Below are 27,383 nucleotides of genomic sequence, written 5' to 3'. Positions count from 1 at the left end.
ACAGAATTTATGGCTGAGTCAGAGACTTCTGGAAGTAGTATTGATAGTAACTAAGTGAAACTGGGACAGGAAGAGGAACAGAGGACTTTTAATTCCCCAAGATGGAACTCCAAAGTACATTTTGAACAGAAAAACTTTCTTGAATAGTTCCTCCTGCCTTAAAAAGAAATGACACAGGAATTGCAGTGTCATTAAAAACAACCAGCATGGGGCCGGCCCCGTGGCACAGCAGGTTAAGCTGGCCACGTGGGCATCTCCTATGAGGGCTGGTTCAGTGCCTACTGCTTGGCTTGTCATCTGGCTCCCTGGTAAGGCAGTGGAAGATGGACCAAGCACCTGGGTCCCTGCCAGCATGTAGGAGGCCAGGCTGGAGTTCCTGGCTCTTGGTTCCAGCCTGGCACAGACTTGGCTGTCTGGTCATTTGAAGAGTAAACCAGTAGATGGAAGAGACCTATCTCTGCCACTTTGCCTTTCAAATAAATAAATGAGTGAATGAATTTAAAATATACACACACAAATAAGTAACACCACAGCTCAAACATGTTCCCAGTTCTTAAAGTTATGGGCTGTGGGCACAGCATGGTAGCCTAGTGGCTAAAGTCCTCGCCTTGCAAGCGCTGGTATCCCATATGGGCACCAGTTCTAATCCTGGCTGCTCTACTTCCCATCCAGCTCCCTGTTTGTGGTCTGGGAAAGCAATCGAGGATGGCTCAAGGCCTTAGGACCCTGCACCCACATGGGAGACTCCGAAGAGGCTCCTGGCTCAGATCGGCTCCGCTCCAGCCATTGGGGAATGAACCAGCCCATGGAAGACCTTTGTATGTTCTTCTCTCTGTATATCTGCCTTTCTAATAAAAATACACAAATCTTTTAAAAAATGTTTTGGTTGCATAGTACTATGGACCAAGTTCAGCCGCTCTTAACTTCAGGATGCCAAATTGTAGGCTTTCTGGAGCTCATGTGGTCTTCACCTATCCAAAGAATAACAGCAGTTTGGGGAAATCAGGGAACGGTGTGTGAGGTTCCCTTTCCCTGTCTTTAACGGCAGATGGCTGTGTCTCCCAGTGACAAGATCCTGCTTCAAGAGTGTTCTTGAGTTCAACTTGGGTTTGGAAGTGCAGATGGATACTTGGCAGTTCATTTCTTCGAAAGAGAGGAGAGAAAAGGTTCAAAGGAACTGGATGACACGTGATGAGCCTCGCTCACCCACCGTAGCGCCTTTTCCGCTGGGCCTTGGTACAGTTTCAAAAGTATTTCCAATGCAAGCAGTTGATATCAATGAATCAGGAGCTGACCGTTCAGATGCAATCTCTTTGCTCTTTCTGCTGATTCCCTGCCGTCCTTTGGCACTGTGGCCATGTGTTTTCATGATCTGAGTCTCAGAGGAGAAGCCCAGGACTGCATCTCCTAAAATCCTTTCTGCTTGGGTAGTTGCAAGGTTTGCCATTGAGACACACTACTGGGAGAGTGGGAGGCAGGACAGGAGAGCGGGGTCAGTATGGCAGCAAATGTGGGCAAAACTCAAGCCCTGCAGAGTTGTATGTGCTGGTGTCTCTGGCTGCCACAGCACAGCTGAGAACTGCAGCAACCACTGCAACTATGTTTGCAGTTTGTTTGCGGTTGGCTGGCGAGTTCCAGTCAGTCCCCGCCCCTGGCAGTTGCTGGGCTCCCAGCAGTTGCACAGGTGTGCAATTCCCTGGCTAGGAAGCCTTCCTACTTGGTAGAGCGCTAGAGGCTTTTTGTTTCCATGAAACATCTACAGAAACATCAGTGCCCCGAAGGCAGGGACCGGGACCTGACTGCAAAATACTGTCCCCCTGGTCCACATGAAAGGCACATTCTCCTAGGATGTGCTCTTCGTGTTTCTCCTATTCTCTCATCTGCCCATGTCCTAGAGTGCAGGAAAGGGAGACTTTCGAGGAATAAGATTGAAGGCATCACAGTGTTGGCAGCCAGGAGGAGTTTGCTACAGAAACTTGTCGGTTCTTTACGTTGGCTTGTTGGACCAAGCATTGTGCTTCAGCCAGGTCCAGAGCTAGGAGCCCAACCTGCTGAGCTGAACCGTTCCTGCTTCTTGGACCCTAGGGGCTCGGGGAAAGGGATTCACGTGCGCATCTAAGTCAGGCACAGCCAAGCTGAACTGCATCCTGCCGCAGGCTGGCTACTTCGATGTGAGGTTGTAAACACCCGGTTGTACATACCAGGAGGCGGGGGAAGGGAGCTCTGTGGCCTGCCCAGCTAGGGTGAGCGGGGTAGGGTAGAGCTCCTGGCAGCATGAGCATGTGAGACCACATGGCCCTCATCCTAGCCCTACTATGGAAAGCCCAAGAGGTTTTCATCTGGTACAACTGGCAACTCATCCTAGAGACATTCGCATGTCTCTGTCCACTTGTTGGAAAGTGTCATGGGATTACCATCAGCCAGATCCTTCTCGCTGTAATTACCCCGGCCTCCTGTGGTCCACAGATCAGACTTCTGTTGAGGACAGAAGCAGTGTCTTTGAAGGATGCTGGGGAGCGACAGAATTAGCAAGAAGGTAGGAGAGTTTTGCTTGGCAACTATACTGGCAATGGTGGATGCCCCCACGGAGGCTACCAAGCCCCAGGTGCCTGTGCTGCCAGGCCCCTGCCATGGCAAGCCATGCCTGACACCATCCTGAATTCTTCACTGTCCTCTTATCCTGAGAGGCTCAGCTGGAGAGGCCACATGAGTTCCTCTGGGCTTGGGCTTTGTCTCCTATTAAAAGGCAAAGAGAAATCTTTGCATCACTTTCTCCGTGCACACAGAATAGTGACTGGGATGTTTTCTAGTATATTCCAGTCTCGTCATCTTAAGTAACCACCTTTTTAAAATTTTTTTTTTTGGTGACTCATCCTTGGGAGGAAATGTCACCCACTCTGTCACCCTTGGGCCAATGTCTCTTGTTTCCATTGAAGTGGCAGCCTGGCTGTGGTGCTGGTCCCAGGAACCCCATTTGTCTACTTGCCCCTGGGAAGGCCCAGCTTTTACTGAGGAGCCTTAGGGTGGGGGCTGTCAGTCTAGGGGGCCCATGCCTGCACCCTTGTTCTCATGCAGTTGTCTGGACCTACGGCGATTCTGTGTGATCCTGGCTGTGACAGCCGCGTACTCTTGTTGTCACCACCACTACTGGCTGCCAGTGCCTGTGGAGGGTACATTTGCTAGATGCCAGCATCTAACCCAAATTAGCTCATTTAATCCCCTCCACTTAACAAGTGAGACAACTGCTGCCCAGGGCCACACAGCTGGCGTGGGACTGAGATATGAGGCAAGGCAAAACTCAGTCCCTTCATGCCACTGAGCTCCTTACCCAGGTGCACCTCACTCCCCATTCCCTACACGGGAAGTGGGCCCTGATTTCAGGCTCACCCCTTCCCCCAGGGGTCCAGATGTTCTGGGGAGTCAGCTCACTGCTGATTTTTGCCATCCTAGAGACACTTGGGTAAGCAGACTGTGGGGGAGTTACCCAGGGGTCTCTAAGCCACATCTCACTAAGTACAGGGAGGCACAGGAGGTTGTCACCTGCTAGTTGCAGGAATCTTGGTGGAGACCAGCCAAGGAGAGCAAGCAAGGCCTGACTACTCAGCTCACTGTGGCCCCAGGAACCGTAACCCTGGGGTTCAGCAGGCACTTGTGCAAGTGGAGGAGCAAGACAGCTTCATGGTGCACCAGATGGAAACGCCAGATGTGCCTTGACCGGAGGCTGTGGGCTCCGGGTAGCTGTCGGTAGGGGTAGTTTCCAGGCTCAGGCGTCCCAGGCTGCAGGGTTGGCCAGGGGTGCATATTTGATTTGCCCTGGTGGTCCTAACTTGGAAGCCCTGCCAAGAATTAGGGAAGCTGTCAATGATTAATCAGGCCCTGGCTATTTGGGGGCTGACTGTTCCAGAAGGCATTGTTTAGCTTCCTGGATTGTCACTGGAGAGCAACCCAATTTCCCCCAGGCCTGGGTTGTTTATTGTAGATAAGAGGTTGCTGCAGGTTGGGGTCAAAGTTCTGTTTTGGTCTAGGGTCTGGCCAGTGCTCATTGTCACTTAAGGCCCACAGCAGCCCATCCTGCAGATGAAGAAACTGAACCCAAAGATGTCTCCTCAGCTGGCCTGGGCTTCTATGGAAGCTAGGACTGCCTGATCCTATAGCAGACTGCCTCTCACCTATGGGGCCCATTGGCTACTTCCCCCCATGACCTCTCCCCAGCCAAGAGGATGCAACAATGGTCCCTGTAAGAGCCCCTTGCCCCTGCAAGCATGGTGAGGTCCTCCCTGCAGGAGACTGACTCCTGGGCACCCTCTCTGGGCCAGGAGGACATGTACCCTGTCTCCCCACCTGCCTTATCGAGTTCCAGTGTCTTTGTCCTGTTCCACCCATCTCCCATGCCAGCCAGTGATCCTTCCAGACGTGAGCGATGCCACTCGCATTCCCCTTTCCCAGGGCGGGGTGCAGGGACTGCCTCCCCGACCTCACTAGTTCCTGCCCTGGGCCTTTGCACGGCCATTCTCCCTGGAATTCCTTTCTAGGCTCCTTGGCCTCCTTTAGGACTCAGCTCAGAAGTCCTAAAGTTCCTCCAGCTGAAGCGGCTGCCCCTGCAAGCCTAAGTGGGTGTAGGGCTGACCTGTGCGGTATTACACAGTGTTGCTTAGAAGCACCTCTGAATTGTCAGTAACATACAGGGTGCTGCTCAGCTGGGAGCCTGTCGTTGGCTCTTTCAGGTTCCCTGGTAGCCGCCCAGAGTGTGTCCTGGCTCAGACCTCTGGAGGACCCAAAGCCCATCACAGGGCCTCTCTGACAATCAGCACCCGCACCTGGGAAGCACCATGAGCTGGCAAGAAGGGCTCCTGGCCTGGCGGGCTTCTCCTCAGCCTCCTGGGTATCTGCCTTTGTCCTTAGCAGAGCTGGTCCAGTCCCCAGGAGTGTGGCTAAAGAGCACTGGGCCGAGCATGGATCAACACCCAGTTCCCAGGCTGTGGAGCTTAGTAGTTGCCTGGGCCTCGGCACTTGTGAGGCCAGTGGCGTGGACTCGGTTTCTTACTGACTCTGTGCCCTGACCTTCGTTTCCCCACCTGAAAATGGAGACAAGAGAGCTGTTGCCTCATGGGAAGGCTCATGGGAGGGCTGTGCTCACAATGAACGGGAGGATGCAGCTGGGCCTGTGGTCTTGGCTTGTCCCCTGTCCCCAGGTATTTCCTCCCCTCCCTTCTCTACTGCCACCCTCAGGTGGTTTAATTTCATGATGACCTCAAAGCCAATCAGCTTCAGGTGGCAGAATGTACTGCTGGCTCAAAGGTGAAGCCCAGACCCTCCATGTCCTAGCACAGCCCCCTGACTCCCACCTACTGTGTGATCTCGGGATAATATGTACCTCTGAATTACTCTGTGTTTAAGGACGTGGCTGAGACAGTACTGCCTGCCCTGTGTCCCCAAGATCTGGCACAGTGCTTCTGGATTAGCCTGCTATGGTAAGCCCTCCCACTTTGCAGGTCAACACACTGAGGCCTATAATAGGGAAAGGTACCTTGCCTGGGACCACACAGCAGGTGGATAGAGCCAGGAGCTGTAGCCCAGGGTTGCTGAGACTTGGGTGGTCCTTTTTCCTGCCAGCTCGGAGTCAGACGTGGAAAGTGGCATGTTCCACCCATGGACAGAGGGAACCAGGTTGGCCAGGGAGCATTGGAAGGAACCCCCTCTTTGAAATGAGCAAGGAAGGGGTGATGTGGCAACGTCTTCACAGTCCCAGCTACAGTGTTCCCGTTTCTTGTCCTGGGTCCTTGGTCTCTTATAACTCCTGGGGTCATCTGTGCAGCTGGAAACAACGGTCAGGGGTCTGGTTTCTGCCTTAACTCAGGGGTTACAGTCAGGAGGCCGTGTTTGTGCCCTTCTACCCTCCCTCCCCTTTGCCCTTGCCCTTGTCGTCATGGTGTCTGTCCAGAGTGAACTGCGTGTTTCATACTGATATCTGACTCCCAATTTAGGTCAGCCGGGGGAGACAGGTTCACGTCGCAGTCCCTGTGGCCTGATTCCAATGGACATGGGCATGGCTGAGGCTCCATCTTACAACACAGGACATGGGCACCTGGGCGTCAAGGGCCGGGGACTCACAGGAAATTGCTATTCTATTCTTCGCTCTGCAGTTAGTCCCTGAGGCCCTTGGGCAAGTCACTCCTTACCCTGAGCCTGATTCCTCATGTTTTTTTTTTTAGCCCAAATGGAGGAACTTTTTGGTTGTAGCCATCAACTCAAATGAGCACCTGCTTTGACCTGGGTCATTGGCCACGGGTGAAGAAATCAAAAACTTCTGGACATTTCAGAACTCGTGTCCCTCACACTTCCCAGTTGGGGCTGCGAACAGGAGCAGGCAATCCTTGATTCAACTCCTGTGAGCCTCAGGGAATGGCCAGCAGGGTGTTGGGAACCTCACCCGAGAAGGTGACACAGCCGGATGTGGGCTGGACCAAGCTGAGATCTGCGAGTCCAGGGCTGCCATGGGTTCCGAGGCACCTGCTGTGTCTTCAGACTGGAACTCTGGCGACATTAGCTGCTGCATTTGATCAATGGGCAACAATGAAAGCAGCAAATAATAACCTCCGTTTGCTGGCAGTTTCAGTCGTTTGTGGCATTTAATTAGCATAATTGACCCAAACTGGAACTTTCCCTCCACCTGAATTTAAAACTACATCACTGCCCCCTCCATCCCAATACATCTGAGAAATTCTTTTTTTTTTTATTAATGAGGCTTTAACTAAAGCCCAATATCAAAACACCATATAATACTTTTATCTCGTTGAAGGCATTTGATGCTTATTAAAATATTATTGCTTTAAGGCTTATTTTGATTTTCTGCCCAAGAGTGTGTGCAGAGCCTTGCTATTTCGATAATAACAAAGAAACCTTAAACTTGAAAAAAATACATGAAAGGTAATATGTTCCCCGTTAGTCCCAGTATCATTTCCCCAGGATTACTGCTTTCCAAATATAGCATTAGTTTAAAAATAAAAGGCCGTTTACAGTAATGGGACACTTGGTACTTCTTTGGAGCCTGTGGACTCTCCAAGGGGTTTGTACAACAGCTTCATTAAGTGGGAGCTGCTGGGGAGAGGGTTGGCTTAAAAAAAATCCCAGCATGCCTCCTCCAAGGCCCCCCCAGCTAGGCCACCTACCCTGACCCGAGGCCGTGTCTAACAAGCTCTTAATTCCGTTTTCAGAACTGCCTTCCCATGCATTGTTTCTTCCAGAGACAAAAGCAGTCTGGAAGAGGACAAGATGTCAATCGGGCCCCACCTGGGAAGGGAAGCACCGTTCTGGAACGCTGCATTCTGGCCCCATGGGAGCAAGCAGGGCTGCCATCCCCGCCAAAGGGTTCCTCTGGGGTCCAGAGAGAGGCGAGACAGACAACAGGTGAGAAGTGTGCAGCAATCAGAATGAGTACAGGCCATACACGCCTAGCTTGGGTGATCTGACTCAGGCTTGCGGTTTTTGGGGCGAGAGCTCGCCTGAATCCATTTCCGGTTGGATGAACTTACCTCGCTTTGGGACACAACTTAGGCCTTGTACTTAGAAGCACTCTTACGAGGGGCAGTGAGGGTCACTCGAGTCTGTGTCTAAGGGCTGACTGGTGTTGAGTGCCCACTGTGAGCTGCCAGGCTGCCAAGGGCCCCTGACGAGACTCAGGTTGCACATTTGCTATTTTGGTCCAACAATGCAGGCCCCTTCCGGTTTCAGGAGCCAGTCTCCTGGCACTCACTGGACACCCAGCTTCGACAGGGCCCCTGAGAGCCAGGGAGGGAGCTTCCAGCGTGGAGGGTAGAGAGACGCTCCTGGTTTTAAATCCCCAGCTGAATGCCAGCCATAGCTGGTTGTCAGCAGATGGGGAAGATCAAGAGAAAGCAGGGGAGATGGAGGAGGATATAGAGGCGGTAACAGGAGCTATGGTGAATCGCCCTGACGTGGGCACCCTCCCCAGAGGCAGCTGGCATTGTCCTCTTGGGTTTTGGGGAGTGGTCTGCTTCACTAGTCCTGTGTTTGCTTTAAGTACGGGCTCCCAACCTGCAACAGATCCCAAGTTGGGCAAGGGCTGGGGAGGTTTCCCATCTGACAGAATCTGGACCTCACTGAGCTCCTCTAATTACTGCTCCTGATGTCCCTTCCCGGCCCTTGTGCCAAGAACTGCTCCATCACCTCTGTCTGCCCAGGCCAGTGGCTGGCACGGAGCACTGCAGAATGTGATGCAAGGCCAGGGGCCCAGAGGGGCGGCCAGTCCTGGTTTGGCTGCCTCTGCTTCTGTTCAGTGAGCACTGTCTGCCTCCCAGGGGGTGAGCTAAATGCATTAGGTGGGGTGGCCATTTGGCCAGACACCTGGGCCTTAGTCACCAAGGAGCCTAGGCCTCCTTCATCTCTCATTGTCTTGGTCCTGGGCTCCCTCCCAAGTGACTCCAAAGTATCCCAGGCAGGGGAGATGGACCTGGTCTTTTAGAACAATGCTTAACTTGGAGTCACTGCATTTTCATTCTGTCCAGCCCTTCCTTGGGAATGAAGGTCAACATCACAGGGGTTGACTGTGGCATCAGTGGGTACCGGATACTGGGCCTGGGTGGAGGACATGATGAGCAAGTGGCACCTACAGCGGGTCCAGTGAATGAGGGAATTTATGAAGAAGTCCGCACCTCCACATCCAAGGATCTGAGGCTCACTTTAGCCGTCAGAGTCTCATCATTAATGTGCAGTTGGGGAGACAGAGACAGGGCAAAGGAGAAGGGACTTGTCCAAGCCATGCTGCTGGTTCAGTGGCTGCCAAGCTGCCATGTTCATTTCTTCTCCGGACTCTGCAGTGGCCAGTGAGATGGAAGGAGGATGGGGGATGGCAGGTCTTCTCCGGAAAGCAGGGACGGGGGCAGGACTTGGATGGAGCAGAGAAACCACAAAGAGACTCACTGAAGAGATGTGGCTGCAGGTGATGTGGGCTAGGGGCACACGTGAGGCTGGCTCCTGAGCCATTGGCTGCCCCCACATCAACTCCTGCAGGTGAGGAGAGGCTGCAGGGAATGCTGGGATGAAGCGGCTTCTGGGTATGGCAGGCAGCCAGGATTGCTCAGCCATGTCTGTCAGGAGCCTGGGCAGGGGGTGGAGGGATTTGACCTTCTGCCCCATGCTGGTCACCCCCCAGCAGGAGATGTGTTTAAAGGACAGTGACAGGTCAACTCTCTGACCTATGACTGGCAGCTCCTGAGTGGGGCGAGTGAGGACGCTGCTACTCATTGTTTTCCTTCTCTTGGACAGCTCTGTGCAGTGAACAGGAGCACCTGCTGCTGGAGTGGGCCGACTTTCAGCCTGCCCTGTATGGGGGAAGCAGCGAGAGTGCGCCAAGACACTGCAGCCGGTCGGGGGGGCGCATGGCGGGGAGCAGAGCTAACGACCCCACAGGCCCCAGGACAGCCATTGCCCTCTGCCTTTCAGTTGGCCTTCCCACAGCCCCTGTGACAAAGTGCCACATTTCTACTGAGTCAGCGCCATCTCAGGCCCTGTCCACTTGTGCCATGAGTGAGATTTTCCAGGACACCTCACCGTATGGGAGCCACCAAGTCCAAGAGGACACTTTAAAGCCTAGAGGTTGTGGCTCTGGATCTTTGCAGTGGCATTGAAATAGTCACATCTCCCCTGGGACCACCTGTGTGCAGCGCCGTCCTTCTCCCAAGACACAGGAGGTCAGTCTGATCTCCATGAGCCTCTGGGGGAGTGTGGTGGACAGGGGCATGGCGGGGAGGGCAGGGGTGCACAGAGAGGGCTGGGCGGAAGCCTCATTGGTCCAGATTCTACCAGGATTCTTCCACTCAAAACAAGAGCCCCAACCCATCGGTGGTCAGATGAGACTTGTGGGGCTGGAGGTCCTTTTCATGTTTTCTGGGTTGCAGTCCCTCCTGCCCCTAAGGCCTCCTGGGTGTAACATGACCTCCCAGCATGCAAGGCCTTGGGGTTTTGAACTTGCCCTACATCAAATACACCCCCTCCTCCAAGAGGGAGAAAACCCCAGCCACTCTGCCGCAGCCTCGGCAGGCGTTAGATTGTCCAGGACACATCAAACAGCTCAAGTCTCCCTTGTAAAAGTTTTACAAGAAAATCACTGAAGACCAGCCGAGCTCTCCTTTTTCTCTCCTCCGCCTTAAATTCCAAGCTCAAGCCGATATTCTCGATCCCCACACTTTGGTGTTGGCCAGCGAGAGTGCTGGGCAGTGGAGTGCGCACAGCCGTGGAAACCACGGCTCCCAGATCATTAGACTTGCAGACCACGGCCTGTGGGATCTAGTGATTTGGACATATTTTATTTAACCAGCTTAGTAAAAGGTAATATTCAGCAGCTGTGATCTATAGCAGAATTACAATTTTCAGGGTCAAGGAGGGATTTTGATATTAGGAGGTTGGGCAGAATTGCTATGAAATCTCATGAGCTGTCTTTAAAAATAAATGAGAAAATAGGTTATCCAAGAGTCATTGTAAGGGAAAAATCAATAGGCAGTGTCTATTCACTTGGGCTATCAAAATCCTTGAAATTTGAACAAAAGTTTCACGTTTAGTGTACTGTAGGTTTTGAAATATCAGCGCTGGAGGCTCACTGGGTACAAATCCACTGTGCTGTGCATTCCAACGAGGCGCACCCGGCGAGGCTGCTCAGTTCTCTGCTTATCTGGGGGAGAATCTCAGTGCCCAAATTAGTTGACTACAAGGGAGGCTCCTGGAGCCAATGGTCCCATCCATGGCAGCAGATTGGCCACATACTTCAGAAGCACCTGCCATGCTGGGACCTCAGTGTACGTGGGGCCCGTGGCTTGGCACCTCTTCCCGACCTACTTCATGTCCAGGAGGAAGGGGGCAGGAGCCGTGTGTCATCCACAGCCTGCAGGGGTCAATGCTGTTGGATGGAAACAAATGCCAGTCTTACAGGGAACTTCCTGGTGGGGAAAATGTTGACACAGCAGGTTGCCTGCCGTGATAGAAGCTGTCACGCATTCTTTTATTTACTAGCCATCTCCTGAGGACTCAATTCTGACACCAAAGCAGAGAAACAAGAGCAGACTAGTTGAGTAGGTGGGCTTCCAAGGAAACAAATAAACCCAGGAATAAAGACTTGAGTTTGTACATTGATAAGGAAGAAAGGGGGCTGAGTTGGACCATGTGGACTTTCTTTCGATGGGGGAAGGGTTTGGCAACAGCTTCTCAGAACCAGAGGAGGACAGGCCAGGGTTAGTTGGAGAAGAGAATCAGAGGGAACCTACCAGGTAGGGAAAAATGATAGGCAAGAAGAACTCTTGGGTGGGGAAGAGTTGGGGGTCCTGGACAAAGCAAGAGGTAGGAGAGCCAGAGTAGGAGTTGGAGGAGCCAGGGAGTGATAGGGTTGGCCAGGATCAATGTCAGCTCCCACAGTGCTGACCATGGGAAGGAACTTTCGATTAGAAGGCAGAAGTCAAGTGAAATGGTTTCAGACTACATGTGCTATGGTCTGATTTTCCTGTGGCTACTGTGAAAGTGGCCAGCCCCATGGAGAAGTGGGACAGCAGCAATGAGGCTCTGGCACTGACCCCGGCAAGAGAGATGGCAGCTTGGAGCAGGGAGTGGAGAGAAGTAAACTCAAGTCCATTGGTTCCTGTGAGCACAGGTAAATCACTGTCTCTTCTGTACTTTTCTTTTAACTGGAAGTGAGTTAGGGACACTGGACTCCAATTAAAAATACATTTATTTATGTGAGAGTCAGAGATCCCCACATCCACTAATTCATCTCATAGATTTGGTCACGGCTGGGGCTGGACCAGGACAAAGTCAGGAGCTCAGAATCTGGGCCTCCCACATGGGTGGCAACGACCCAGTGACTTGAATCATCGCTGTTGGCTCCCAGGGTATTAGCAGGAAGCCAGAACCTGCAGCACAGCCTGGACTTCCAACTATTAATCATTTGGGATTTCGGCTTCGCAAGAGGCCTCTTGGTGTCTAGATGAGACAGCTGCCCTCAAAGAATGGGAGAAAAATAATGACTTAAAAAATGAATATATAGGCCTAGCACAATGGCTCAATTGGCTAATCCTCCCCTTATAAGTGCTGGGATCCTATACGGGTGCTGGGTTGTGTCCTGGCTACTTTACTTTCCATCCAGCTCCGTGCTTATGGCCTGGGAAAGCAGCAGAGGATGGGCCAGAGCCTTGGAAGCCTACACCCAGGTGGGAGACCCGGAAGAAGTTCCTGGTTTTGGATTGGCCCAGCTCTGGCTGTTGTGGCCATTTGGGGAGTGAACCGTGGGATGGAAGATCTTTCTGTCTCTCCTTCTCTTTGTAAATCTGCCTTTCCAATAAAAACAAATAAATCTTACAATAAAAACGAATATGCTTCTTCTACTTAAGCATTTTTGAAATCTTTAAAACCATTAATTGTGATGAATCTGTTTAAAACACACACACACACACACACACACACACAAATACCCAGAAACCTCTGGGCATAACACGTAACTGGCTAATCATCCTCCTCCTGCTGTCTCTGGCATCCATATGGGTGCTGATATCCTGGCTGCTCCACTTTCTGATCCCAGGTCCCTGCTCATGGACTGGGAAAACAGTAGAGGATGGCTCAGGTCCTTGGGTTTTTGCACTCTCATGGAAGACCTGGCAGAAGCTCCTGGCTCTCAGCTTCGGAGCAGCCCAGCTCTGGCCATTGTGGCCATTTGGGGAATGAAATAGTGGATCACTCTCTCTGTCTCCCTTTCACTCTGTAATTCTGCCTTTCCAAGTAAAATAAATAAATCTTTAAAAAAAAAAACTGAAAACACCAACCATCCTTCTCAACAATTTTTGTCTATTAAATTTTAGAGTTCTGCATTGGCTCATGCTTGGTGGCACTTTCCATGGGCTGTCTAACTATCTTTTTTTTTTTTTAAGATTTATTTTTATTATTTTCTTATTGGAAAGGCAGATATGCAGAGAGGAGAGACAGAGAGGAAGATCTTCCGTCCAATGATTCACTCCCCAAGTGAGTGCAACAGCCGATACTATGCCGATCCGAAGCCAGGAGCCAGGAGCCTCTTCCGGGTCTCCCACGCGGGTGCAGGGTCCCAAAGCTTTGGGCCGTTCTTGACTGCTTTCCCGGGCCACAGGCGGGGAGCTGGAAGGGAAGTGGGGCTGCCGAACCGGCGCCCATATGGGATCCGGGGCGTGCAAGGCGAGGACCTTAACCACTGCACCACCGCACCAGGCCCAGGGCTGTCTAACTATCTTCAGGGCAGCCCTTGGGGTAGGTAAAAATTCCTCCAGAGTTGAGGAAACTGAGGCTCCATGAGCTAGTGGATCCCTCCCCGGCTAAGCTCCCCAGGGAGGGATCCAGGCACTTGGAGGTGCCACATCTCCAGGCAATTAAAGAACAGCAAGACAAAAGCAATCCCTATATTCAGAAACAACCTTGAACATGAGCTAAGTTTCATCATTTACAAAAAGCCAATGTCTGTACTGACAGTACAAAAACCACAGCAGGGCACTGGACGATTCGTCACTGCCCTTCAGTTAGCAAGGGAAGGTAAGAGAAATAATTCCAGTGCAAAAGATGGGAGAGCAGGCTTTGGAATTAGGTATTTTATTTAACTCATCAAATAATACACGCTAGCTCAGGGAACAACAATCAAGATGTATTACGTGTACTAACGACATGCGAACCACACTTCCACAAAACCCAATGAAAATAAATGACTGTGGAATACAGCAAGTAAATAGATTTCCACAAACAATAACCCTGTAGATATTGGGGGCAGGGAGGGATGCTGAGGAGGATGGGGAAGAAGACAGCGTGGAGTTTGGAAAAAAATGGATCTTGAAACGAAAACCTGAATGAGATGTTAGGAACAGCAAGTAGCACACTAATGAAAATCAGTGTGAGCCATTCTCATGGCTCTCCTCCACCCCCTGGGATTTCGAGAAGTTTCTCCCCGTCTTCGGCACAGGCTCCAAGCACGGCGCCTGATGCCTGACGCCTGAGCGATCCAGATGCTGTGGCTGCAGCATCATGAGCAATCATGAAACTGCGATCCCTCAGGGGAGACAGCTGTAGCTCCGTTAGGCCAGGGAGAGCAATTCATTAGTGGTCTGTTTACCGGGACTGTGTTCTTCCTGGGTTCAAATCCTGCTGGCGGCAGCTCATGGGCCTAATCTCTAGGAAGTTGGGCTGGAGTCAGAAGCCAGCAAAGTACAGTCAGTTGGATTATTCACCACTGAGCAATCAGCTCTCCTCTTGATCCTAAAATGACATCATATTTGGACCCCAGGAGAGGCAACTTGATCTAAACGATCTTGTTCATTCATTTGTTGATTCTAGGAATGTTGCCTTAAAACACTCGCCCTGCCCATAGCCTACGATCGGGGGGCTCCTTGGGCCCACTGAACCCTTGGTCAGGTGCATCGACAAAGGCAGACCAAGCACTTCTGACGTGGCATTTGCCAGCCCCCAGAGGGCAGCCCAGGTGGCAGTTCTGAGATGGGGTTTCCTGTCCCCAATCAGGGTTTCCACCCTTGGCAAGAAAGCATCTTTCTGTTGAGACCTGATCGTCAGCCACCCTTCCTTGGAGCTCTAAAATACGGAGTACCACCTGCAGATGGAATGGCAGGGGGCAGGGATCAGGTGGTATGTCCTTTGCACACACCACAGGGTGCCGGCTGGAATCTTCCACTGCACAACTACCTGGGTTCATCTGTCTGGTTGCTTCATCACTGTATCCTGCATCTTGGGAGGAGAGTGGCCTAAGGCCATAGTGGCTGAGAAGACACTGGAAGAAACTGAGGATTGACCTGCTCTCCCTTGGTGGCCTTAGAAGCCAGCCAAGGAGTGATCCAAGGCTTTCCTTGCCATTTCCTAACAACAACAAAAGCTGTCAGAGCCAGGAGGGATGGATTTGAGCTCTTCTGTGTGTGTTGGCTCAAACAAACAAAACTAACCAGAGGGCTTCAGAACCAATGAGACGTGATGGCCAGCGCAGGGATGGGGAGCAGGGGTGGACAGGTCCAGTGGGACAGACCTGGCTGGAGTCGCTGGATAGAGGACTCAGGAAGGGACTGCAGGGGAGTGTGGCCGTGAGGAAAGTTACAGCACCTAGTGCTGTCAGAAGTTGCTCCTCCTCTTATGGAGGAAAGAAGTGGGAGATGAATGACTGGAGTCCCCTCCCAGCCTGCTCACATTTGCTGGGTGACTTTCTGCAAGTCTTATACCCTCTCTGAGCTTCATCTCCCATTCTGCAGATGAGCTGGTTGGCCCACATGGCCCTGGGTCCTGCACAGCTCAAGGGTTCCATGAACATGAGCTTCTCTATCTGGTGTCACCAAGGTGGGAGCTCAGGGCTCAAAGGATGCTAATGCCACATTTCCTCAGCTCTGTGACTTCCTCTCCCCGGTGTAGGCATTCCCAGGGGGCTTCCTGGAAGAAGGGCCCACTTAGCTACATTTGAGGGCTGCCTGGCACCTCCTGTGATCTTACATGCCACTATGTACCCACTGTGTGGGAAGAAGCGACCAAACCAGTCATATGCCCAAAGCAGGATTCAGCTCCCCTCCCCTCCCCTCTCCCCTTGCAGCTCTCACGGGCTTGTGACACACACCCCTATGGGGCACCTCTCAGCCACCTGGCAAGCCACTGTGACTGCCTGCCAAGTCACCATCTAGTCATCATAAGACATGACAGATGCTGCCGGTCAGGCCTGGTCTACACGTCCTTACCTCCTGCTTCGGTGGCGCTGGTCCTAGATGTGGGACCCGTGCTGTCACACCCAGTCATGGCTCCATGAAGGCTCTTGTGCCAACACAGTCATGGAATGCAAGGACGAAGGGGCATGCAGCACTGTATCTGCTGCGTGGTGTGGGGCACTGGATCTGGGCACTGCCCTGCAAGGTGGGAGAGGCAGGGGCGTCTTGAAGGGATAGGAGATCCCAGGAGCAACCTGAGACCAGAGGGCAGGTGGGGATCTTGCCTGTGCGGGAAGCTGATTTCACTTCTCATCTCTATCTCCTCCATCACACATCTGCAGGGCCCGGAATATAGTAGATGCTCAATAAATATTCATTGCCTGGATGAATACATCTGATTACACCTTTGCTGCTTCAAACAGGGGAAGGCTTGAATATTTAGAAGCCAATGTCGGGGACAATAATGAGCTCGCCGATGCCAGCCAGTTCTTGCTCAAAACCTGCTTTCTTTGGAAACACAGCCCCCCCCCCCCAAGTTCTGGTGGAATGGGCTGGGGTGGCTGAGTGGAGGTGGAGACAGAGCGAAGACGGGGCTCTGACGGTCACAAACAGTGCCAGGTGGGGCAGCATGGGGAGGGTCCGTGAGGGTCTGGAGAAGCCATCTTCTTCATCCTTTTCCACAGACCTGGCGGTGCCCCATGCAGCCTTGGCATACTTCCTGCCCGTGCAGGGCTGGGGTCAGAGGAGGCGGCAAAGGTTCCCAGAGGCAACGTGTCCCGAGTCCTCTGCACTTTCCGGCTTGGTTCCCATCCTTCTCAGCAAGGTCATTGCTGTGGGACCTGCCTGTGCAGGGCTCACTGCCCTGAAGAATGGGGTCAGGGATACGGGCTTCCAGAACCAGGCTGTGCTTCTGGTGACCCTCTCTTGTCTCAAGGGCAGCTGATGCCCAGGCACCTACCTCCAGGAACCGGCTCTCTGGAAGTCAAGGACCCTTCCCACCCTTTTGTGCAAAGATCACCTTGCTACATCGGTCCCAAATCAACATCTAGCAGGGGGATGGGGATGCTGTAGGCTGTCTAGCGACAAGTGAGTCTGCATTTGCCTTGCATTCCGGGTCAGAAACGAAAGGAGGTGGGGCTGTGGCTTGTACCAGCCCGCACGGTGTCTGTAAGGGCAATGGCACATCCATCAGATACCAAAGCCTCGGCCACTTCCTGTGTCACCTGTCTGCAAAAACTGCAGTCAGTGTGCCTGATGCTTAATCCAACACGTGGCATATACGGAAGGGGCCCCGTGTCAGCTGAGTGTCTCAGGCGGCCTGGGTCCTTGGCAGAACCTTCTGGAGAGAAGCTGATGCCAGAGGATGATTTTATTCTCAACTCTGGGGGAGCTTCGTCATGAAAAAAAAAAAAACACATATATATTGCTCTTCTCTAACACAGTTACTTCCTGGCAAAATAAGTGAAAAACAAGAAAGTTTAGGCAACAACACAGTACCGTGTTGGAGAGGGGCCTCAGCTCCTCCCCATCTCCCTCAATCCTGTCCCCATTCTGCACACACCTGGGGCTGGCCCAGGGAGCCGGGGGAGGTGGCTGTGCTAAACCGGGCCTGCCTGCCCCCAGGCTGCCTCCGCGGAGCTGCGTGTGTAGTCGATCAATACGGGCCTCGGAGCCGCTGCGCTGTTATGCACGCCAAAGGGCCCTGGGTGGCTGAAGGGAGGAGGGCTGCGCCGCTGGCTCCAGGCACCACAGCGCAGTGCTCCGCTTAGGGGCCGCCACTCGGGATGCGCAAGCGCTTTCCCCACAGCGAGCAGAGGCTCCTGGGAGGCGCGGTGACAGGGCTGCAATGTGGCTTGTGCAGGGATGCCAGAAGAGCTGCACCTCCCAGCCTTCTCTCATCTTTGGTTCTCTCTTTGCTACTCCCTGGGGGTGAGCCCCACAGAGTACCTTCCATGACCAGATGCTGGGAGGCTGTCCGTCCTTCTCTCCTGCCTCCCTACCCCTGCTCCTTCCGGCCCCTTCTCCTGTGCCATGACGGACTGGCCTGGCCCTGCAGGCTTTTGGTGACGGACTCAGAGTCCTACCGCATCGCTTCTTGGCCTTTTGACTAAGTCCCACTGCAGGCAGCTCTCCTCCTGGCAGCCCTGGGTCTCCCGACCTCTACAATAACCTCAGCTCAATCACTGGATGCTGTGGCTCTCAGGACACACTCCTCAGGTGGCTCCAAGATCTCTTCTGAGTTGCCCATTTCAGCTGTCCCATTCCAAAAATGGCTGGCACACGCTCTAACAGTCACATTGCAGGGCTCATCTCCGGCAAACGCCATTTTCTGAGCGAGGTAAACAAGACTGCATCTTGGGTCAAGCTTTGTCATGGATTACAGCATGGTGCCGAGCCAGTCTGAAGGCTGGTTGTCAGACAGAGGCAGCATCCTCAGGGAGCTGCCCAGGGCCGCTGATCACAGGAAAGTTGGCTCTGCAGGCATCATTTGTGGCATGGAGGTCATTCCAGGAACAGGAGGTTGCTATGTGGCTGACTGGGACCAGGCTGAAATGGAGGCTGGAGACATTCTAGACCTTGGGACGCCTCTCTTCTGCAGCAACCGCCATCAGTGAAGCTTGAGGCTGGGTCACCTCTTGCTCGTGCCTGTGGGTTCTCCGATGCGGTGGCTCCCGCATGACCAGGTGTCCTTGGCTAGGGGTACCAGGCCTCCCAAGCACACCCATGGCCATGCCACACAACACACAGATTCTATGGGGTCTGGGCAGGTGGGAGTAGAAGCTGGAAGGGAGAAAGGTACCCCCCAGCCCTGGGAGTGCTCATGAACTAGGCTTCAGAGGCCACGTTGCCAACAGTGTGCAGCGAGGCACGGAGAATGCCACTGCCTTGTGGGTTAGGATGACGATGGAGCAGTGTGTCTCATCTGGCGCCTCAAACTCACAGCGCATGGGAAACCAGATCAGTTCACTGACAGAAAGTCATGTAAAGGAAATGGGGCGGAAGGTCAATCCACCAAGTGCTGCTCCGGTCGCCTGCCAGGGAAGCTTTGCTTGTAATGAGCTCCAAGCCACTGCGCAGTAACACCCATCACACCCCCAGGAGCCGCTGCCCTGTCACACACACGGCTTCCTCAAGCCACTGCAGGGGACCACAGGATAACACCCATCACACCCTCAGGAGCCTGCTGCCCTCACACACACACACACACACACACACACACACACCTTCCTCAAGCCACTGCACGGGCCCCCAGGATAATACCCATCACACCCCCAGGAGCCCGCTGCCCTTACTCACACACACACACACACACACACACACACACACACACACACGGCTTCCTCTAAGACACCCCTACTTCCCACCCCAGACCACACACTCAGCTAAAGGGGCAGGCCAGTGGCTCAGAGACTGGCGACTCATAGTGGTCGCTTTGAAACCAAAGCTGGCCACAGCCAACCAACCAACCAACAGGCCGTGGCTCTGGACTTCCCCCTCCAAGTGCTCAGTTCTCCCCAGAAGGCTCTCTCAGCTCCCATGCACGGAGGGCCCCTCCGGGCTGGCAGTTCAAACCCAAGATGAGGAAATCATCACTTGTGGTTAATGCACAAACTACGTAGAGAATGAATATTGATGATGGGAAATTTCGTTATTTAAAAATTCTGCTCTAAATTTCCAGCAAACTCCACCAAGAATGCCTGCTGAACAGGTTGCAAATTAAGAACAATTATTTTCCTCTTCCGTATTTAAATATAACTTACAGCTAAAGTCATTGAAAGGGGTTAACATCCACCTTAATTAAATATTAAAGTGTGCCTGTTCCTGCTGCTATTGTTGCCCCTCGAATAAGATATAACCTATTTTTGACAAGTTTTCATCTTTCTCTGTGGAAAGACGCTACATGAAACCAAATCACTGGCAAAGAGGAGAGTAATGAATAATCTATTTCATATTCCAACAGTACCCAGAGCTCGGAGTGGAAAAATATTCAGTCAGATGATGGCAAGAGGCTGCTGGGTACCACATGACCCAGCTAATGTTTAAATAATAATAATAAAAAAAGCGATAAACAAATCATTAGCCCTTAACAGTTGTTTAATGCAATTTGTTAATGAACGTAATGGTGGAGACTAATAATGAAAGAAAATAAAAACCTCTAAACAGGCGCCAAGTTGCTGGCGATGCGCAATTATTTCCTTGTCAAGTTTTTATGATTTAATGAGCCCCTCTGGGACTGACGGCTGTCAGTCAGTCGTGACTTTTTGACACCATTACAACTTCAAATACAGCAGCAGGCAGGCTGTTTTCCTCGGATTTGAAATACTGAAATGATCTGACAGTTTTAAAGAAAAGATGTGCAGGAGGAAAAAAAAAAAAAGGAAGGGGGGCAGAAAGAGAGGGAGAGAAAGACACTGGCTTTTCCTTTCTTCCTCTCCCTTCTTCTCGGGGCTGGTAATCTCTGGATGCTGTTTGGAAATGAAAACCCAATCACCGGGGTCATTATCTGATGAGGTTTTGGAGCAGGCAGCCTTCTTTCCCCCCTCTTTATTTCTTTACTTAATGATAACCCTCAATGGGCCTGCCCCGCATGGGACGGCCAGAGCCGCACAATTTTGTTCACCATTAATTTCAGCCTTTGAAGCTCAGGGCTCAGAAGCTGTAGCAAAGCAAACCCCCCACCAAGCTGGTTCCAAAATAAGACAATCCCGCAGGCCTGAAACGGAATAGCAAATGGCTCCCAGCCCCGGCCTGGCAGCTGACGTCAGGCCCGCCGCCTTCGCCGGCCTTCGCCCGCGACACGGAACATTTACAACTCTTTACAACTTCAGAGACTTTAATTGAATTGCTTTTGATTCTGGAGCAGGGTAGCATCGTCGCTTTATTTATTCTGTCAGGGCAACTGTTTAGTCTGCATGAATTTTATATGGCAAGGGCTTCCTTGTCTTCCTCCTCCACATCTTCCTCTTCATCCGCCTTCTCCCTCACGTCCTGCAATGTTTTATTTGGATAAAGGTTGCCAACTTTGGAAATCTTCATCGATCGAAGCCCATGGGCCAAGAAGCTAGAACCTTTCTCAGGACCACAACCTGCTTCAAATCTGGGTCTTTTCTTCCCTACCGAGTGGAGGCGGAGCAACTTCTTTGCAAGACTATTTAATACTCAGGAGGGAGAGCGCGACCGGCCCCTCCTGGAACTCCTTGGAGCAGCAAGAAGGGAGTTAGGGGGTCTTCAGGTCAGCCTGCTGCTATGGTGCTCAGCCGCAGGGACCAGGTGGGCCTGATGGAGCTGTTGGGACAAGGAGTCTCTGTTCACATCCTGCCCGCTCCCAGGTTGAACTGGGGCAAACTTCATAGGCCAGAGCTACTAAAGGCATAGAACTTGATAGAAAAGTCATCAGTGTGTGTGTGGGGGGGTGAACAATGCACCTGTTCTTTCTCCTGTCATTCGTATCAACACCTAAGCAGTTTTCAGTGGAATGTTTAGGAGGCAGAACATTTAGGAGCCAGATCAGACTCATCTGGCTTGCCAGCCAGCCTGAGCAAGAGTCTGCCCCCAAACAGGAGGGCTGGATGGATACAGGACTTACAGCTCAGTGGCCAGTGACACACCCCAGCCAAGATGCACAGTTCTGAAGGATGTCAGCAGAGAGAATGGTGGATACCCCACTGACCACTTGTGTGTCTGACTAGAAATGGGGCTTCCTCACTTTGCAATGGGTCCTGTTGTGTGTTCAGCCCTACAGAATCTCGTTATCAGAAGATGCTGGAGATGAGGTGGGTCCCTGTGCCAACCGGGAAATCAGCAAGGCTTCTAGCAGCATTGTTGTCCTACTGCCTGCAGTCCAGCCTCAACACCACCCCTCTGGAGTGAAGGCTGCCTCTCCACTCACACACTACATATAATCCCTGAGAGCCCATGTAGGCCCTTGCCTGCTTTGGGAAGGACCACGTGTCTGCTGCACGTGCCATTTCCTCTCTCAACCATTAAACTTTTCAGCTGGGCGAGGGACAACTGAACTGTCACGTTCAGGTGACTCAATCACTGGGGCACAGGGCGATAGCACTTTTTATGAAGAGAACAGGTCTGGCTTTTCAAGAATTGAAAACTTCCAATGACATTCAAAAGATGGTACCACGGACCCCCAGGAGTCCCAATGAAGCCTTAAGAAAAAACACGCTTTGCTTTAGCATGAGGAGAAAACTGACCCCACTTTGGGCAACTTTTAAGCCTGATCACAAATGAACTCATTTTGAGTGCAATTCTGGGTTCCCTCAGACAGAAAGAAGTGAAGGAAGATCACAAAGCACGCTAGGAGTTTGAATACACAGTGAATTTAGGAAGGCTTGGCTGACTTTCTGGTTAGTAAAAAGAAAAAAAAATCCAAATCATCTTTTTTTTTTTTTTTTGTAACACACCACAGTGTCTTATTCTTTTAAAGGTTAGTGAACATTTTCCTTTAAGTTTATTTCGACTGGATCGCCCTATGGGAGTCGCCCACATTGACAATCACATTGGAAATTTCACACCGACAGCGTCGTGTTCTTGCTCTCGCTGAAATATTCATGTCCTCTTTGCATACTGGCCTGGGTGTGGAGGGGACCTTGTCAGACCTTTGCATGTAGCAGGGCTGTTTTTGGCAGTGCAAATATTAAAACCGAATGGATACAGAGATGCTTACACAGGTCAGGGAAGATGGGGTCACAATTGGATTCTGTGCCAGGGCTTGCTCTGCCAGTGAATTTTGAAGAGCATGGGACTTGGGGAAGGAGAGAAAATATTCCTCATAGCCAATGGCCAAAGTTGTGAAAAGTGGGTTTTGGGCAGGTTCAGCAAAAAAATATTCTTAGGTTTCAAAAAGAAAGAAAGAAAGAAATTATGCAATAGAAGACCGAGGAAAGTGCTAAGTCAATTTCTTGCACAACTGACACTAAATACCCATCTTTGCAAGACAAATATTCAGGCGAGCTCAGTGTACTGTTTTGTGTGGATGGGATCAGGGCTCCTGTGCCGGCTGCTGGCCGGGGCTCTACTTCAGCCTGCATTTTTTATCCTTGGACATCACAGAAAGGTCCTTCCATGATACAAGGTGTGTGACAGCAGCTTCTGTGACTGACCCCTCTCTCCCAAACCATGGGCCCTGGCGTGTGCAGAGGGCATGGGAGAATGGCGCCGGGGTGGTTTTGGTGAGGGGAGGAAATCACCAAAAGGTAAATGCAGATCTGCCTGCCCCTCTCCAAACAAACCTGGCTGATGACAAACCAGGAGGAGGCAAGTGGCCCGCATGCAAACAGGGAGAGAAAACATTTTGACACTCTTGGCCCTGGAGCTGAGGGGTGGGGAAGGGACAAGGCAGGGTCACCCAGGGGCTGTCAGCGTGGAATGATTCATGTGACCATTTTGTCTTAATTACTCAGCACGGGCCGCCGTTTGCCAAGGGGAGCAGATGCATCAGTGTCCTCGGACAGACAGAGTGATGGCTGTGAGGATGGTGATGACCACGATGATCCCCAGGATGACGAGCAGGAGGCGGTTCTGGATGATTCTAGGGGAGAACAGAGGAGAAAGAACATGTGTGTGAGTGGAGGCCAGGGTGGCTGGGTGAACCCCGCTTGGAAGCTAGGAGGGCTGGCGGGGTGGGAGGGAGGGAAGGAGGATGTGGCGCGCGCATGCGCACGTGTGTGTGATCATTCGGCTTTTTGGTTCCACAAACGACCCACGTCCCTCTCCGTGACTCCCCACCTCACTGCACCGGGAGCAGTGCTCACATCAGTGCTCAAGCAAATCAAATGCCTTGCTAGGCTCTGAGGCCCATGGAGTCGCTTTAAGTGATCAACAGCCCCATGTGAGACAAATCTCATTTTTTTTTTAATTTTCACAGTGTTTCCTGTCTCAGTAAAAAGACTCCGAGAAAACATATGCCAGTAAGATACTTACCTGAACAAAAATACCCTGGGAAAAGACAGAGAGAGAGAGACTTGGGAAGGAGAGGATGGGAGTAAGATGCAAGTGTCACTCTTGCAACTCAGGCTAGGAACCTGTCGTCTGTCACTGCGCCTCATGTTCTGCCATGCAACAGAAAACGCTGCACTTGCTCCATGGCAAAAAAAAAAAAAAAAGGAAGGAGAACTCCGGAGGTACTCCAGGGGCCACACCGTGCATGAGTTGGGCTGCCATCTCTAGGGATTCTAACCCCGTGCCCTCTCAGGCCCTGCGGACGGCTACCAGCAAGCCGGAACTCAGGCGGGAGACCACAGTAAAGACACAGGCTCCCGGGCGCCTGCCGAGAGCATCTGATAAAGTTGTTTCGTAATTTGTTACCTCATTCAGAGAAAAAGAGGTCGGACATGAAATGCTTTGTTGAGACTTTCAAAGGGAACTGGGGTCCAACAGCCTCGCCCACGCCTGCTCGCACAGAACCATACAGAAATAGACTTGCAATGGCAGGCCGGCTGGCTGTCCATCCACCCAGCTGAGACCCGTACTGATCCCATCCAGCCAACTGCAAGGATCCCACAGCCAGGGGCCTGTGGCCTCATGAGAAACACCAAACGCTACACAGGGGTCCTCCCCAGGTACCGGTGCGTGGGCTTAGGCCAGGACCTTGCACCAACAAAGTCCTCACCCTCCTGCTTCGTGGCTTCACAAAGAAACTCTTGCAGGGGGCCCAGTACAATAGTTCAATTGGCTAAATCCTCCCCTTGCATGTGCCAGGATTCCGTATGAGCACTAGTTGATGTTCTGGCAGCCCCACTTCCCACCCAGCTCCCTGCTTATGGCCTGGGAAAGCAGTCGAGGACAGCCCAAAGCCTTGGGACCCTGCACCTGCGTGGGAGACCAGGAAGAGACTCCTGGCTCCTGGCTCTGACTGACCCAGCTTTGGACATGTGGTCTTTTGAAGACTGAATCATTGGATGGAAGATCTTGCCCCCTCCCTGTCTTTCCTTCTCTCTGTAAATTTGCCCTCCCCCCTCCCAAAAAAATATTTGAAAGAAACCCTTGCAGGGTCTAAGCAGCCATTCCTAGCTCTTCAATGGACTTATTTCCTGGTAGGATGACAGTGCCAGGTTGTAGGTTCAGCCAGGTTCTTGCCCCTTTCTGCCCACACCTAAATGAACAGATTGAGACTGTGATGTCAGGGTGTCCCCCTCTTTGAGCCTCTCTAGGAGGCCCAGCTCCCTCTCCTCCTGACAGGTTACAAAACGATCGCATTTACTGACACGTCTTCCGCAAAACTGCCCTGGTGCTCGTGTCCACTTCCCCCGCAGGAGATGAATGGTCCGCCCGGCCCTCATTTATCACGCCAGGCTCAGCTAAGATCTGTCTCGTTTATTTCTTCCCTTCTCCACCAGAAAGTCTGCACCCCCACATTAATTCTCCTGTGATGACAGCTAATCCAGACTTAACAGGCCACATTCACTCAGGAGCAGGCAGGTCCACTGTGCCCCAAACATAAAAACAGGACCTTGTGCTTTATTAAAGCGAGTCTAATTATGAACAGGGCTACCTGGTGGCTCCATTGGAAACACAAGCTGGTCTTTCCCTTTCCTCTCTCTGAAGGAATAGCATCTTCAGAACAGTCCTATTCAGCAGGTTTTCCCAAGTCACTGTTTACCATAGTCACCCCACACCAGACTTCCTGCGGGAATTGGCGACACTGAACATCCCGCAGCAGACTTCCTGCAGGAATCAGCGACATTGAAATTCAACAGTGGAACAGATTAAAAGCATGAAAATTCCTTAAAAGTCTGCCCGAAGTCATACAGGGTAGTATATCTCTCATGTAGCTTCGTTTATTTGTGGTTTGTGGGCCCCAAGGTACTCATGATGCGAATTGATAAAGGATTAGCTGTGAGTGCTGCTGGTTTAATCCGAGGCACCGTCAGAAAGCCAACACACAGGAATCCCTAAATCCTTAGCTCTGCCCAGGTCTCCCTAGTTGCGCTTCACTCCCGTTTGGTGCCTCCACAGAGCCTGGCGCCTTTCCCCTTCAGCATCTACTCTGTAACTCCAGCACACGGCTCCAAAGACAACCACCCAAAGGAGGGCGACGGAAGGATGCAGATCCTGCTCCTCCAGATTGCTCCAATCAAGGGGTGGGGGCGGGGAGGGCTGGAAAATTTGCAGAAAAGTCTTCAGAAGTCTGCCTAGCAAAGGATGCCCCCTCCAAGACGGAACCTCACACCACTGTGCATTCTCTGAGCACTTTCCAGGCGGGAGATCCTGCAGTTCTCCTGCAAGGGAAGTGTATATGCTGGAGGCAAGCAGAGGCAGAGGGTATCTGTCTCAGGCCCCAGGGTCCAGAGAGCAGACATAGACTTGGGGCACAGAGTTAGAAGTAAGCATACCTGGGCAGCCCATCAAGCCAGCATACCACAACAGAGCAGCTAGGTAAACACAACCCTCACAGGGGTTACGAATGTGAGCTGTCAGGGCACTCACATGGATGGGACAGGGCCAGGGAGGAGGAGGACACGCAGCTGGCATTGGTGGGTCTCTTCTGCAAAGAAGCTTAGATATGAACATAACTGGGGCCGCTGGCCTGGGATGATATGGGAAAAGCAAAAACAAACTCACTGTTCAGAAACAGTTCAAGAAACAAGCCAATGGCCTAGCATGGTAGCCTAGTGGCTAAAGTGCCTGCCTTGCATCTGCTGGGATCCCGTACGGGAGCCGGTTCGCATCCTGGCTGCTCCACTTCCCGTCCAGCTCCCTGCTTATAGCCTGGGAAAGCAGTCAAGGATGGCCCAAAGCCTTGGGACCCTGCACCTGAGTGGGAGATCCAGAAGAAGCTCCTGGCTTTGGATCAGTTCAACTCCAGCCATTGTGGCTACTTGGAGAGTGAACAAGCGGACAGAAGAGCCTTCTCTCTGTAAATCTGACTTTCTAATTAAGTAAAAAATATTTTTTTTTAAAGAAAGAATCAAGCCAGGCAGAGGAACTCCCAGTCAGAGAGGCAGAGAAGGCACTTAGAAAGAAGCCAAAACAAAGTAACCTGCTCTTAACTTTGGGCAAGGGAGGGCTTGATGTTCAACTGGGTCTGTGGCAAGTTGACTTAATATCCCCTCTGAAAATGCAAAGTGTGTTTACCCAGTAAATAATTTAAGAAAGAATATACACTTGAAAGAAGACATCCATTGAAACAGCCAGGCTAAATTGCCTCCAGGCAAAAACTTGTGCATTTGCATGCTGCATTCTATTAAGTGAGCATACTGTGGCTCTAAAAGAATGCAGAGCCAAATTAAAAGGAATGTGGACCTGAAACATCAAGGATTCTCCAAGTTTACATTATGAATCACAGTGCTGTTGATATAAGATGAATTAACCATTTACTTTGAGGCTGAACTCACAAAGTACTATTGAAAATACTGATCCCGTGTGGAACCCTGGGAGTGGTTCATCTTGCCATTGCCAGTCTTCCCCCCCTTCTGGAAACAGGCTCCTGCCTGTGGCAGCTGGAACCACAGAAGGCTAGATCAGGGAAGCAGGCAGGCACAGCACCTGGCGTGGCTTTTTGGTTTCACTCCACCGGAGTAGGTGTTACCAGCACCTTCCTCTGGCATCCACTTCCCCTTTGCTTCTTCTATGTGGGGACCGCACTGACCCTATTCCCTGTAGGTGCAGCCACAGCCATTGCTCTGGTCAATAAAATGCAAGCAAAAGTGCAGGGTACCACTT

The 27,383-nt window shown here is 51.8% G+C and overlaps 1 long non-coding RNA gene across 2 annotated transcripts in view; it reads right to left on the bottom strand.

Annotated features, from left to right (window-relative positions):
* Positions 1-22,157: 22,157 nt before the first annotated feature.
* LOC121166353 overlaps positions 22,158-27,383 on the bottom strand; it is a 138,664-nt gene continuing 133,438 nt past the window's right edge. For both annotated transcript variants that reach the window (XR_005885401.1, XR_005885400.1), the window contains exon 3: positions 22,158-23,250. This is a non-coding gene — a long non-coding RNA (uncharacterized LOC121166353). The remainder of the gene's footprint in view (positions 23,251-27,383) is intronic.

The sequence above is a fragment of the Ochotona curzoniae genome, unplaced genomic scaffold, assembly GCF_017591425.1.
Source record: "Ochotona curzoniae isolate NIBS_2020 unplaced genomic scaffold, NIBS_Ocur_1.0 patch133, whole genome shotgun sequence".
Taxonomy (NCBI): Eukaryota; Metazoa; Chordata; class Mammalia; order Lagomorpha; family Ochotonidae; genus Ochotona; species Ochotona curzoniae.
Note: the sequence above shows the minus strand (reverse complement) of the source record. Positions and strands in the feature narration are given on the sequence as shown.